At 46.7% G+C, this 16,130-nt stretch overlaps 1 long non-coding RNA gene across 1 annotated transcript in view; it reads left to right on the forward strand.

Annotated features, from left to right (window-relative positions):
* Positions 1–16,130, forward strand: part of LOC138350682 (uncharacterized) — a 515,002-nt gene that overhangs the window by 364,650 nt on the left and 134,222 nt on the right. The window lies entirely within an intron of this gene.

Below are 16,130 nucleotides of genomic sequence, written 5' to 3' on the forward strand. Positions count from 1 at the left end.
TGGTGGTTTTGGAGAGCAGCTATGTGGTGGTGGTGGAGGGCAGCTTTGTGGTGGTGGTGGAGAGCAGCTTTGTGGTGGTGGGTGGTGGTGGAGGGCAGCTTTGTGGTGGTGGTGGAGGGCAGCTTTGTGGTGGTGGTGGGCAGCTTTGTGGTGGTGGTGGAGGGCAGCTTTGTGGTGGTGGGTGGTGGTGGAGGGCAGCTTTGTGGTGGTGGGTGGTGGTGGAGGGCAGCTTTGTGGTGGTGGGTGGTGGTGGAGGGCAGCTTTGTGGTGGTGAAGGGCAGCTTTGTGGTTGTGGTGGAGGGCAGCTTTTTGGTGGTGGTGGGCAGCTTTGTGGTGGTGGGCAGCTTTGTGGTGGTGGGTGGTGGTGGTGGGCAGCTTTGTGGTTGTGGTGGTGGGCAGCTTTGTGGTGGTGGTGGAGGGCAGCTTTGTGGTGGTGGTGGAGGGCAGCTTTGTGGTGGTGGTGGAGGGCAGCTTTGTGGTGGTGGTGAAGGGCAGCTTTGTGGTGGTGGTGGAGGGCAGCTTTGTGGTGGTGGTGGAGGGCAGCTTTGTGGTGGTGGTGAAGGGCAGCTTTGTGGTGGTGGTGGAGGGCAGCTTTGTGGTGGTGGTGGAGGGCAGCTTTGTGGTGGTGGTGGTGGGCAGCTTTGTGGTGGTGGTGGAGGGCAGCTTTGTGGTGGTGGTGGAGGGCAGCTTTGTGGTGGTGGTGAAGGGCAGCTTTGTGGTGGTGAAGGGCAGCTTTGTGGTGGTGGTGGAGGGCAGCTTTGTGGTGGTGGAGGACAGCTTTGTGGTGGTGGAGAGCAGTAGTAGAAACCAAATAGTAGAACCAACTAGGAAGGAGAACACGCAGGACCTCATTTTCACTAATAATGATGAGTTGATCGGGAACATAATGATTACAAATACCTGTTACTCAGATCACAACTTAATTGAAGTTCTGACAACCATGGGGAATGGACCTTCAAAACCAGTCCAGATTCCCGGTGGAGGAGATTTCAGCAAATTCAACTTCAATAATAAACGGATAAACTGGGAGCAAATAAACCAGGACTTCACAGAAATAAACTGGGAAGAACAGCTAGGAAATGCAAACCTGAACCAGTGCCTGGAAAAAAATAAGCTCAGTAGCACTAGAAATATGTTCAAACCGCATACCCCTAAGAAAAAAGAGAAAGAGATGCAGATTGGAACGGGAACGTCGTTCCCTATATAGGCGAAGAAAACGAATCGCGGAACAACTTGAGAGTCGCACCCTATCTCAAGAACGGCGAAGAAGGCTAGGTAGAGAAATTGAAACAATTGAACTCAAGCTACAAGAATCATACAAAACCCAGGAGAGGCAAAGAGAGCAAAAGGCCATCAGTGAAATAGAGAGAAATCCGAAATATTTTTTCTCTTGTGCAAAATCAAGATCAAAAACCACATCTAGTATCGGGCCCCTGCGAAAGGGAGATGGAACTTTCACAGATGACAACAAAGAAATGAGCGAGTTACTGAGGAAGCAGTACGACTCTGTTTTCAGTGAGCCATTAAATGCACTAAAGATTGATAACCCAAATGAATTTTTCATGGATATGATACCAACATCAAATCACATATCAGACGTCGCCCTATCCCCACTAGATTTTGAAGAAGCCATAAACAGTATGCCTATGCACTCTGCACCAGGCCCGGATTCTTGGAACTCCATATTCATCAAGAATTGTAAAAAACCACTATCGCAGGCCCTACACATTCTGTGGAGACAAAGCCTAGATACTGGCGTTATCCCTGACATACTAAAAACAGCAGAGATAGCACCACTCCATAAAGGAGGAAATAAGGCAGAGGCAAAAAATTACAGACCGATAGCACTAACATCGCACATCATAAAAATTTTTGAGAGAGTGCTAAGAAGTAAGATCACAAAATACATGGAATCACAGCATCTCCATAACCCCGGACAACATGGTTTCAGAACAGGGCGCTCTTGCCTGTCGCAGTTGCTGGACCACTATGATATGGCATTAGATGCTATGGAAGACAAACAAAACGCTGATGTAATTTACACAGATTTCGCAAAAGCTTTTGATAAATGTGACCATGGTGTTATTGCACATAAAATGCGTTCAAAAGGAATTACCGGGAAAATAGGCAGATGGATCTACAATTTCCTGACTGACAGAACCCAATGTGTAATAGTCAACAAAATAAAATCCAGCCCATCAACCGTGAAGAGCTCAGTCCCCCAGGGTACTGTGCTTGCTCCAGTACTTTTTCTCATCCTCATATCGGACATAGATCAGAACACAACCTATAGCACTGTATCATCCTTTGCAGATGACACTAGGATTTTCATGAGAGTTGGCAACATAGAGGACACGGCAAACCTCCAATCAGATGTAGATCAGGTCTTTCTATGGGCTACAGAAAATAATATGGTATTCAACGAGGATAAGTTTCAGCTCATGCGCTACGGAAAAATGAAAATATAAAAACAGAAACCACGTACAAAACGCAGGCAAATCATAACATAGAACGAAAAGGCAATGTAAAGGACCTGGGTGTACTCATGTCGGAAGACCTTACCTTTAAAGAACACAATAAAGTAGCCGTCGCAACTGCAAGAAAAATGACAGGTTGGATAACAAGAACTTTTCACACTAGAGATGCTATACCGATGATGATACTTTTCAAAACGCTTGTGCTCTCTAGAGTGGAGTACTGCTGCACAATGACAGCCCCTTTCAAAGCTGGAGAAATTGCTGACCTAGAGAGCGTGCAGAGATCCTTTACTGCTAGAATCCACTCAGTAAAACATCTAAATTACTGGGACCGACTAAAGAGCCTAAATCTGTACTCCCTTGAGCGCAGGCGGGAGAGATACATAATAATTTACACGTGGAAAATAATTGAGGGGCTGGTCCCAAACCTGCACACAGAAATAACACCACATGAGACCAGAAGACATGGCAGGATGTGCAGAATACCCCCGTTGAAAAGCAGAGGTGCAACAGGTACTCTGAGAGAGAACTCTATCAACATCAGAGGCCCGAGACTGTTCAACACGCTTCCACTACACATAAGGGGCATAACTGGCAAACCCCTCACAGTGTTTAAGAGAGAACTGGATAAGCACCTCCAAAGGATACCTGATCAACCAGGCTGTGACTCATACGTCAGGCTGCGAGCAGCCGCGTCCAACAGCCTGGTTGATCAGTCCAGCAACCAGGAGGCCTGGTCGACGACCGGGCCGCGGGGACACTAAGCCCCGGAAGCACCTCAAGGTAGCCTCAAGGTAGGTGGTGGAGGGCAGCTTTGTGGTGGTGGAGGGCAGCTTTGTGGTGGTGGAGGGCAGCTTTGTGGTGGTGGTGGAGGGCAGCTTTGTGGTGGTGGAGGACAGCTTTGTGGTGGTGGTGGAGGGCAGCTTTGTGGTGGTGGGTGGTTGTGGAGGGCAGCTTTGTGGTGGTGGAGGGCAGCTTTGTGGTGGTGGAGGGCAGCTTTGTGGTGGTGGAGGGCAGCTTTGTGGTGGTGGAGGGCAGCTTTGTGGTGGTGTAGGGCAGCTTTGTGGTGGTGGAGGGCAGCTTTGTGGTGGTGGTGGAGGGCAGCTTTGTGGTGGTGGTGGGCAGCTTTGTGGTGGTGGAGGGCAGCTTTGTGGTGGTGGAGGGCAGCTTTGTGGTGGTGGAGGGCAGCTTTGTGGTGGTGGAGGGCAGCTTTGTGGTGGTGGTGGAGGGCAGCTTTGTGGTGGTGTATGATGGAGCTCCTAAGCTCTTTCATACACGTTTTATTTTTGTTAATGGCAGCACCTGTTGCTCTCTCAGAGTCGTCCTACTCATCCTGAACCTTCACCACCGAGTCATCAGTCGACACAAAAATAGTGATATCATCTGCATAACCAACAACAGGAAATGTCACAACATTAAGAAGTAACAACGTCAGTAGACTAACAGACGATGCCACAGCTCGAATAAGACTTGGCTACAAGTATCTCGGGCAGTTCGGCTTGTATAGGGATCTAGATGAAGTAAAGTGTAAAGTGTGTGGACATAGGCAGGGACACACACTCGAACACTTTATCTTGGACTGTAGTAAAATTGAACCATTTAGAGATAAATCTAAGCTCACGTTGTATGATATGGCAACCTATCTTATAGGTTGCTATATCCTTTTATTTCAGGATAAAATACCTGAAATCCTTGCACTGTATCCATATTTCGCTTCCAGTAGATAAATGACATATGAGATTAAGAAACAAGTTGTGTATTGTGAAGACTAATAATAAACAGAAGCTCCCCATTGAGTTGAGAATTGATACCTGATCAACCAGGCTGTGACTCATACGTCAGGCTGCGAGCAGCCGCGTCTAACAGTCTGGTTGATCAGTCCAGCAACCAGGAGGCCTGGTCGACGACCGGGCCGCGGGGACGCTAAGCCCCGGAAGCACCTCAAGGTAACCCCCTATGACTGTAATATCTCCATTGTTCAAACAATTATATATATTAGCGATAGACCTACCATGTATGTATAATGACTTACTGTTAATTTATTATATAGCCCCTGAAATAGAACATTCTCTGTATTTAGCTGTCATTGTAATTGTAAGGTGAGAAGGATAGATGAAATTGTTTATGTAATAATCTAAGATGAGGTCTGACAAAGACCTTTTGTGCCCTCAGTAATGCCTTTTGCATTACCGCTCACATGATGAGTATGGGGTGCACAATAAGCTAGCCGCCTCCGGCGCCAACAATCATCATTGGGAAGACAAGGTGGAACAATAAAGTCATTGCATTATATTGCCAAGAACAATGGCTCTTGAAATACAACATCATTGAAAAGGGACATCCCTGAGGTAACGACCGTTCAATTGAAAATGGTTCACTCAAGACACCACTGATACCACACGCTGTTCCGATATTGTTTATAAAGCATACAGATCCAATCAGTAACTTCCTGTACCACTCCTACGCTATCCAATATTTCTAATACAAACTGAACATCAACACGGTCAAAAGCTTTGGACTAGTCGAGGTTTATCATGGAGGAAGGAACATTATTCTCAGACACATAATACACAATATTCTTAATTACAATTGATTACGGATCTTCTCGGGCACACCACAGAACTGTTGCTTCGATATAATTTTATCCATTGCAATAATAAGTCTTTTCGCCAACAATTTCGAAACTATTTGGTAATCCTGTTTGAACAAGGAAAGGGGCCTCCAGTTGTTAGAATATGCAACTCACCTGTTTTAGGTATCATTTTAATAATCCCATGAGATTGTGACATGCTAAACTTCCTATGCTGTATGCTATACTGCACCACTTGTACAAAGTCTTTACCAATGACATCCCCACGGATAAAAATACAATTCCGCCGGGAACCCATCTCAACCAGGTGATTTACCCATCATTAAACTCTTTACCACACTCCATACCTCCTGCTTACCTACATCTTCCAACAATGCCATGTTGTCACCCTCGGTTAAGACCCGTGTACATTTTCCAAGGAAATACTCCCGCCAATCTTAGTCTACGTCCATTTTTGTGTTTTCGGGAAACATGTTAGACATTTTGGCTAACCAGCAGCGACAAGAGTTATTTATAAATTCGGAATTATTTTCACCCATTGTTTTAACATAGTGGCAAAGGTTTTGCGAGAAATTTTGCTGACAAAATTGCCTCTTGGTCTCGTCCTCTTGCGGTTGTTGGTACAGACTCCCAGAGGGACTTGTAGCCTGGCGTTAGTGTAAACATTCCCTCTACCACTCACGGTCTCGTCCTCTTGCGGTTGTTGGTACAGACTCCCAGAGGGACTTGTAGCCTAGCGTTAGTGTAAACATTCCCTCTACCACTCACGGTCTCGTCCTCTTGCGGTTGTTGGTACAGACTCCCAGAGGGACTTGTAGCCTGGCGTTAGTGTAAACATTCCCTCTACCACTCACGGTCTCGTCCTCTTGCGGTTGTTGGTACAGACTCCCAGAGGGACTTGTAGCCTAGCGTTAGTGTAAACATTCCCTCTACCACTCACGGTCTCGTCCTCTTGCGGTTGTTGGTACAGACTCCCAGAGGGACTTGTAGCCTAGCGTTAGTGTAAACATTCCCTCTACCACTCACGGATAGATGGTGCAATATCTCCCCCCCCTGCACACGATGGTGCAATATCTCCCCCCCTGCACACGATGGTGCAATATCTCCCCCCTGCACACGATGGTGCAATATCTCCCCCCTGCACACGATGGTGCAATATCTCCCCCCCCTGCACACGATGGTGCAATATCTCCCCCCCCTGCACACGATGGTGCAATATCTCCCCCCCCCCCCTGCACACGATGGTGCAATATCTCCCCCCTGCACACGATGGTGCAATATCTCCCCCCTGCACACGATGGTGCAATATCTCCCCCCCCTGCACACGATGGTGCAATATCTCCCCCCCCTGCACACGATGGTGCAATATCTCCCCCCTGCACACGATGGTGCAATATCCCCCCCCTGCACACGATGGTGCAATATCTCCCCCCCCTGCACACGATGGTGCAATATCTCCCCCCTGCACACGATGGTGCAATATCCCCCCCCCTGCACACGATGGTGCAATATCTCCCCCCTGCACACGATGGTGCAATATCTCCCCCCCCTGCACACGATGGTGCAATATCTCCCCCCTGCACACGATGGTGCAATATCCCCCCCTGCACACGATGGTGCAATATCTCCCCCCTGCACACGATGGTGCAATATCTCCCCCCTGCACACGATGGTGCAATATCTCCCCCCTGCACACGATGGTGCAATATCTCCCCCCTGCACACGATGGTGCAATATCTCCCCCCTGCACACGATGGTGCAATGTCTCCCCCCCTGCACACGATGGTGCAATATCTCCCCCCTGCACACGATGGTGCAATATCTCCCCCCTGCACACGATGGTGCAATATCTCCCCCCTGCACACGATGGTGCAATATCTCCCCCCTGCACACGATGGTGCAATATCTCCCCCCTGCACACGATGGTGCAATATCTCCCCCCCCCCCCCTGCACACGATGGTGCAATATCTCCCCCCTGCACACGATGGTGCAATATCTCCCCCCCCTGCACACGATGGTGCAATATCTCCCCCCTGCACACGATGGTGCAATATCTCCCCCCTGCACACGATGGTGCAATATCTCCCCCCTGCACACGATGGTGCAATATCTCCCCCCTGCACACGATGGTGCAATATCTCCCCCCTGCACACGATGGTGCAATATCTCCCCCCTGCACACGATGGTGCAATATCTCCCCCCCTGCACACGATGGTGCAATATCTCCCCCCCCCCTGCACACGATGGTGCAATATCTCCCCCCTGCACACGATGGTGCAATATCTCCCCCCTGCACACGATGGTGCAATATCTCCCCCCTGCACACGATGGTGCAATATCTCCCCCCCCCCCTGCACACGATGGTGCAATATCTCCCCCCTGCACACGATGGTGCAATATCTCCCCCCCCCCTGCACACGATGGTGCAATATCTCCCCCCTGCACACGATGGTGCAATATCTCCCCCCTGCACACGATGGTGCAATATCTCCCCCCCTGCACACGATGGTGTAATATCCCCCCCCCTGCACACGATGGTGCAATATCTCCCCCCCCCCCTGCACACGATGGTGCAATATCTCCCCCCCTGCACACGATGGTGCAATATCTCCCCCCTGCACACGATGGTGCAATATCTCCCCCCCCCCCCCGGCACACGATGGTGCAATATCTCCCCCCTGCACACGAGGGTGCAATATTCCCCCCCCCCCCTGCACACGATGGTGCAATATCTCCCCCCTGCACACGATGGTGCAATATCTCCCCCCTGCACACGAGGGTGCAATATCTCCCCCCCTGCACACGATGGTGCAATATCTCCCCCCTGCACACGATGGTGCAATATCTCCCCCTGCACACGATGGTGCAATATCCCCCCCCTGCACACGATGGTGCAATATCTCCCCCCTGCACACGAGGGTGCAATATCTCCCCCCTGCACACGATGGTGCAATATCTCCCCCCCTGCACACGATGGTGCAATATCTCCCCCCTGCACACGATGGTGCAATATCTCCCCCCCCTGCACACGATGGTGCAATATCTCCCCCCTGCACACGAGGGTGCAATATCTCCCCCCTGCACACGATGGTGTAATATCTCCCCCCCTGCACACGATGGTGCAATATCTCCCCCCCTGCACACGATGGTGCAATATCTCCCCCCCTGCACACGATGGTGCAATATCTCCCCCCTGCACACGATGGTGCAATATCTCCCCCCTGCACACGATGGTGCAATATCTCCCCCCTGCACACGATGGTGCAATATCTCCCCCCTGCACACGATGGTGCAATGTCTCCCCCCCTGCACACGATGGTGCAATATCTCCCCCCTGCACACGATGGTGCAATATCTCCCCCCTGCACACGATGGTGCAATATCTCCCCCCTGCACACGATGGTGCAATATCTCCCCCCTGCACACGATGGTGCAATATCTCCCCCCTGCACACGATGGTGCAATATCTCCCCCCTGCACACGATGGTGCAATATCTCCCCCCTGCACACGATGGTGCAATATCTCCCCCCTGCACACGAGGGTGCAATATCTCCCCCCCCCCCTGCACACGATGGTGCAATATCTCCCCCCTGCACACGATGGTGCAATATCTCCCCCCTGCACACGAGGGTGCAATATCTCCCCCCTGCACACGATGGTGCAATATCTCCCCCCTGCACACGATGGTGCAATATCTCCGCCCCTGCACACGATGGTGCAATATCTCCCCCCTTGCACACGATGGTGCAATATCTCCCCCCTGCACACGAGGGTGCAATATCTCCCCCCTGCACACGATGGTGCAATATTTCCCCCTGCACACGATGGTGCAATATCTCCCCCCTGCACACGATGGTGCAATATCTCCCCCCCTGCACACGATGGTGCAATATCTCCCCCCCTGCACACGATGGTGCAATATCTCCCCCCTGCACACGATGGTGCAATATCTCCCCCCCCTGCACACGATGGTGCAATATCTCCCCCCCCTGCACACGATGGTGCAATATCTCCCCCCCTGCACACGATGGTGCAATATCTCCCCCCTGCACACGATGGTGCAATATCTCCCCCCCCCCTGCACACGATGGTGCAATATCTCCCCCCTGCACACGATGGTGCAATATCTCCCCCCCTGCACACGATGGTGCAATATCTCCCCCCTGCACACGATGGTGCAATATCTCCCCCCTGCACACGATGGTGCAATATCTCCCCCCTGCACACGATGGTGCAATATCTCCCCCCTGCACACGATGGTGCAATATCTCCCCCTGCACACGATGGTGCAATATCTCCCCCCTGCACACGATGGTGCAATATCTCCCCCCTTATTTGATTTATTTTAACTTGCACTTACTTGTCTTAGAGTAACTTTTCATTGCCAGTAATTATTCATGTTGTTTTGTTTGTTGACTTGTTTTGAATTTTACGAGATTGTCTTTATTCATATCTTGTTTTCTAGAGTAATTAGAATTTCATTGTTTATACTTTGTGTTTTGTGTGTCTTCCCATTACCTTACCACAGACAAAAGGACAAACTTCTCTTTTTTTTTTTTTTGTTATGTGACGAGGCCCTGACCCCAGCTTTTGAAACAGCTGAACACCAACGCTTTACCGTTGGTGTTCGGCGAACATTATGGTGAACATTACATATATATATATATATATATATATATATATATATATATATATATATATATATATATATATATATATATATATATATATATATATATATATATATATATATATATATATATTTATATTTATATTCATATATATATATATATATATATATATTTATATTTATATTCATATATATATATATATATATATATATATATATATATATATATATATATATATTTATATATATATATATGTATATGTAATGTTCACCATAATGTTCGCCGATTATGTTCATTAATATAGAATTATTATGTTCATTAATATAGAAATGTTTGATTGAGCTCAAGATCAGTGCAGTGACTCATTTGCGTTCCATTGCCATTGTCGCAAATATTGTGTTGTGTGAACCTTTAGTGATTCTTGAGAATTTAAAGAAACAGGCGCCTAACGCCAACAAACAAGTGCAGTAAGAGATCAGGCAGTGAGGGGGGAGTCGCCCAGCTGATTTTGACGTTGACGTGAGGGGGAACATTGCCATCTTGGTGTGTTCCTGATTATATGTGGAGAGCGAGCGACTTTTGCACGTATTTGCTGTTTGCTTGTTGATATAAGAATATGATACCTTGAGTTTTAAGTAAAATACAAAATACCTTGGCGTTTGTATCATCCCCTCCATATTTCTTGTGGCTATATAATACTTGAGAGGAGATAGAGTGACAGAAATAAATACCTGCCTGATATCAGATCTATTGAGTGTGCTCTTGCCACTGTTACCACAATTCCACTGACGTGTTACTGGACACGGGAAACACCAGTTGGCGACCTTGTGGTTAGTAGTAGAGCCATTGTTGGGGCGGGCACACAGTTGAGAGTGCAAACTGTGTTCTCACTCAACTCTGGCTAAAGAAGCCGGCCGTGGATCGACTGGGAGACTCTCCGGGCGTACAGAGGTGCCTCGAGGATTGAGTGAAGACCCGCAGAGCTACGGTGAGTGACCTTGTGTACACTGTGTTATAGTAAGGAAGAGGGAACCCCTCTTCTATATATATATATATATATATATATATATATATATATATATATATATATATATATATATATATATATATATATATATATATATACATATATATATATACATATATATATATATAAATATATATATATATATATATATATATATATATATATATATATATATATATATATATATATATATATATATATATATATATATTTATATATTTATATATTCTTTATTATTTGTTGAAAAATAGTATTAGTACACGATAAATTTCAAGTTGCATAACACACAAATCCATTAAGCTGTAAATACTGGGGAAAGGCCTTTTAGCCTGTAGTGTAGCCGCCAGCTATGGTGGCTACATTACATGTGTAGGACAGAACTACCTTCCGTCACTTGCTCCAGCCAAAAGTCAACTCTCAAATCCACATCTGTCACATATGTCCTCTGGCCCTCCACACAACCAGCCCTTGTGCGTTTCCGGCCACCCTGTGTCCTTGAAGTACCGCCTTCCTTATAGCAGCCATAACTGGCGGATGATTCTTAGACGGTACCGACATTCTGGCGTCCCAGATGTCTCCACTAGCTTGCTTCCACACACACACACACACACACACACACACACACACACACACGCACACACACACACACACACACACACACACACACACACACACACACACACACACACACACACACACACACACACACACACACACACACTTCCCTTGTCCCATACTCTGAGAGAGATTTTCTAATTTATTCACTCCTACAGTTTGGGTCACAACAATGGCCTTCTTAAAAATAAATGATGCCCTACAAACCTGCTCAAATTTTAGGGGATGGTAACTAGCTATTCAGACAAGGACTTTCAGTACATGTAGTATACATGGTCTTTGTTGAAGCTTTTGATAAGGTGCCATATGAAAGACTGACATGGAAAGTACAAGCACATGGAATATATGGTAGAACACTAGAATGGATCAAATAATGATTATAACAAAGAAAGTAGAGTCGTCCTAAACGGAAATAACTATGGCTGGAAAAATGTGGTGAGCGAAGTACCGCACGGGTCCATTTTGGGGCCATCCCTATTTGTCATATATATCAATGACATGGAATAAAATATTACAAACCATATCATCAAAATTGCAGATGACGCTTAGATTTATGGTAAAGTATGGAGTGACCATAATATTGAGGCCTTACAAAGCGATCTGCATGAACTCCATAAGTGTCGGAAGATTGGCAGATGCTCTTTAATACCGAAAAATGTAAAGACCTTGCATGTGGGGCATAACATTGCACATCATAACTATCAAATCAAAAGCCTTACCTTGCAGGAGGTTGATGAAGAAGGACCTTGGAGTCAGAATCCACAAATCAGTAAAAGTTGGTCAACAAGTGGGAGCTGCAGTAAAAGTTGGTCAACAAGTGGGAGCTGCAGTAAAAGTTGGTCAACAAGTGGGAGCTGCAGTAAAAGAAGCCATCCACATCCTAGGAATAGTCAGCCGCTTGACGTCAGTCAGGTGCTTGTATTATTGTAGCCAAGCATGGAGACCTCAGCTTCAGAGAGGCACATCTGCTTAAGAGTTCAACACCTGGCCAGAAAAATCATTCATGAACTAAGTGGGTTCCCGTACGAGGAATAGTTGAGGGTTTACAGGGCTAACAACACTGCAAACCAGACATAACAAGGCTGATCTCAACCAAACTTAAAATATTGAAGAATTTGTGGATCCAGACCACTTCTTCAAAAGGTCAGATGTATCACAAACAAGTACCAACGGTTTAAGCTCAACAAGACACAATGTAGGAGAGAAAATAGGTGATGCTTTTAGTATAAACCCATGGAACTGCCTACCCGCCGAAGCCGTAAATGTCAAAAGACTGCAACAATTTAAGATCCAAATAGACAAAATCATCAGAACAAATGGCGTGACTTTTGACAAGCCGGGTTCGTCGAGGACACTCGAGAGATAGTGGCCTCCAGGTAAATTCAGGTAAATATGTACACGTTGGACTGGACGGTGTGAGAATAGCTTGAACTGCTTCAACTCTTTGTGTATAAATTATATCTCAGTAAATTTATTTTAATTTCAAATTAAGAAATAAATTTAGAAATCAATTTATTTAAATTTTAAAACATCAGTGGCCAAATATAAACAGATGTCACAGAGAACTGTACTAAGATCAGGTTCAGTCTCGTGTCCTGTATACAGCACTGCTGTATAGTGTTGAATACTTATCTCTGAAAGTATTACATGTAATACAGGCCCAGAGGAATCTTCCATGACGTTCCTTACTCTCATAATTTTATAATTTCATCCTAAAATTCATAAAACTTTTTGTCTTTGAAGGCAATCACAAATCCTTTGATTATATAATATTTGTTTTGTCTTTAATCCTGTTAATAGTATGATGGTCAGAGCACTAGTTCTTGGTCTGGTCTGGGACAGGCAGCCATCTCTGGGACACCCAGCATCTTGGTACAGGGTATCCCAGCCATCTCTGGGGCACCCAGCATCTTGTCACAGGGTATCCCAGCCATCTCTGGGACACCCAGCATCTTGCCACAGGGTATCCCAGCCATCTCTGGGGCACCCAGCATCTTGTCACAGGGTATCCCAGCCATCTCTGGGACACCCAGCATCTTGCCATAGAGTATCCCAGCCATCTCTGGGACACCCAGCATCTTGCCACAGGGTATCCCAGCCATCTCTGGGACACCCAGCATCTTGCCACAGGGTATCCCAGCCATCTCTGGGACACCCAGCATCTTGCCACAGGGTATCCCAGCCATCTCTGGGACACCCAGCATCTTGCCACAGGGTATCCCAGCCATCTCTGGGACACCCAGCATCTTGCCACAGGGTATCCCAGCCATCTCTGGGACACCCAGCATCTTGCCACAGGGTATCCCAGCCATCTCTGGGACACCCAGCATCTTGCCACAGAGTATCCCAGCCATCTCTGGGACACCCAGCATCTTGCCACAGGGTATCCCAGCCATCTCTGGGGCACCCAGCATCTTGCCACAGAGTATCCCAGCCATCTCTGGGACACCCAGCATCTTGCCACAGAGTATCCCAGCCATCACTGGGACACCCAACATCTTGACACAGAGTATCCCAGCCATCTCTGGGACACCCAGCATCTTGCCACAGGGTATCCCAGCCATCTCTGGGACACCCAGCATCTTGCCACAGAGTATCCCAATGATATATGAAATTTGGAATGCTTTAACGTGACAATTCCAACCAGGCAAACTTCTTCTATTTATACAGAAGGATTCTCTCTCCTCTTCCTTAACTAACACTGACATGACAGACGGAAAAAAACAGTAACTGAAACGGTTTTGATAGATATTACACTGAAGATTTGTGTTGAAAGTTGCAATGATGTTATCTTGAGGTTATCTTGAGATGATTTCGGGGCTTATAGTGTCCCCGCGGCCCGGTCCTCGACCAGGCCTCCACCCCCCAGGAAGCTGCCCGTGACAGCCGACTAACACCCAGGTACCTATTTTACTGCTAGGTAACAGGGGCATAGGGTGAAAGAACTCTGCCCATTGTTTCTCGCCGGCGCCTGGGATCGAACCCAGGACCACAGGATCACAAGTCCAGTGTGCTGTCCTCTCAGCCACCGGCCCCAACTGGTGTGTGTGTGTTTGCCTCTTTCTCTCTTTCTCTCTCTCTCTCTCTCTCTCTCTCTCTCTCTCTCTCTCTCTCTCTCTCTCTCTCTCTCTCTGTCTGTCTCTGTCTAACTGGCTGGCTGGCCGTCTAACTGGCTGGCTGGCCGTCTAACTGGCTGGCTGGCTGTCTAACTGGTTGGCTTGACTGGCTGTCTAACTGGATGACAGGCTGTCTAGCCGGCTGCAGCTTGCTCGCTGTGTGTATATCCAATCAAAGACCCCCAATGGCGTATCTTCCTCCAGCTGGGGGAACCAACCCGAGCCCTTCCTACACACGCCAGACATCTGCTCTCCCATATTGAGGCGCACTTGTATCCCCCCCCCCCACACCCCCATAACCCAATCACTTCACATGCCCTACGAAGCGCCCATAGCACCGCTCAACCAGGCCGACATGCGTTACACTAACAAAGCTATTCAACTATCACCAATTTTAACGTGAATTGCGTAATTTCATATTAATATTTAAACAATGATTGATATATGAATATTATAAAATTTTCTGTTAAACAGACACTCGAAGTTTTTCCAGGTCAGCAATGGTGACTTTTTCCCAGTTTAAATGTTTTAAGGTTGGTTACTGTTCTCACTGTCAGCAGCAACAGTTCGACAGTGAGGTATAGTGACGGTGTCTATGACAGGAAAATGTCAGGAAAGGTTGTCACAATCACTGAGTCTTATACCCTCAGATGTAACTAGTTAGGTCATCTTCAATGATTTTTTTTTTAAATAAGACTTTCCTCTCCTGTCACTTAAAGAAAAATCAAAGTAATATTAAACTTTTCATAGACAGTATTGATCATCATATGCAAATCTTTTGTTAAATTTTAAAAGCCTAAGTTATCTTGCAACGATTTTAAGTTTTTCTTAATTTATTTCTATCAACATTTTTGTATCATCGGAAACTAGGTAATGTTGCACTTGAGTGTTGTATCTACATGGTTTATATATACGGTAAACAAGACAGGTCTCAGGCCAGAGTCCTGAGGACCATTGACAACTATGGTAATGTTGTACTTGAGTGCTGTATCAACATGGTTTATATATACGGTAAACAAGACAGGTCTCAGGCCAGAGTCCTGAGGACCATTGACAACTATGGTAATGTTGCACTTGAGTGTTGTATCAACATGGTTTATATATACGGTAAACAAGACAGGTCTCAGGCCAGAGTCCTGAGGACCATTGACAACTATGGTAATGTTGCACTTGAGTGCTGTATCAACATGGTTTATATATACGGTAAACAAGACAGGTCTCAGGCCAGAGTCCTGAGGACCATTGACAACTATGGTAATGTTGTACTTGAGTGTTGTATCAACATGGTTTATATATACGGTAAACAAGACAGGTCTCAGGCCAGAGTCCTGAGGACCATTGACAACTATGGTAATGTTGCACTTGAGTGTTGTATCAACATGGTTTATATATACGGTAAACAAGACAGGTCTCAGGCCAGAGTCCTGAGGACCATTGACAACTATGGTAATGTTGCACTTGAGTGTTGTATCAACATGGTTTATATATACGGTAAACAAGACAGGTCTCAGGCCAGAGTCCTGAGGACCATTGACAACTATGGTAATGTTGTACTTGAGTGTTGTATCAACATGGTTTATATATACGGTAAACAAGACAGGTCTCAGGCCAGAGTCCTGAGGACCATTGACAACGTTTACCACTCGGATTTGTCTTACTGTTTCTGTTGAAA

Source organism: Procambarus clarkii, chromosome 46 (genome assembly GCF_040958095.1).
Source record: "Procambarus clarkii isolate CNS0578487 chromosome 46, FALCON_Pclarkii_2.0, whole genome shotgun sequence".
NCBI classification, from domain to species: Eukaryota; Metazoa; Arthropoda; class Malacostraca; order Decapoda; family Cambaridae; genus Procambarus; species Procambarus clarkii.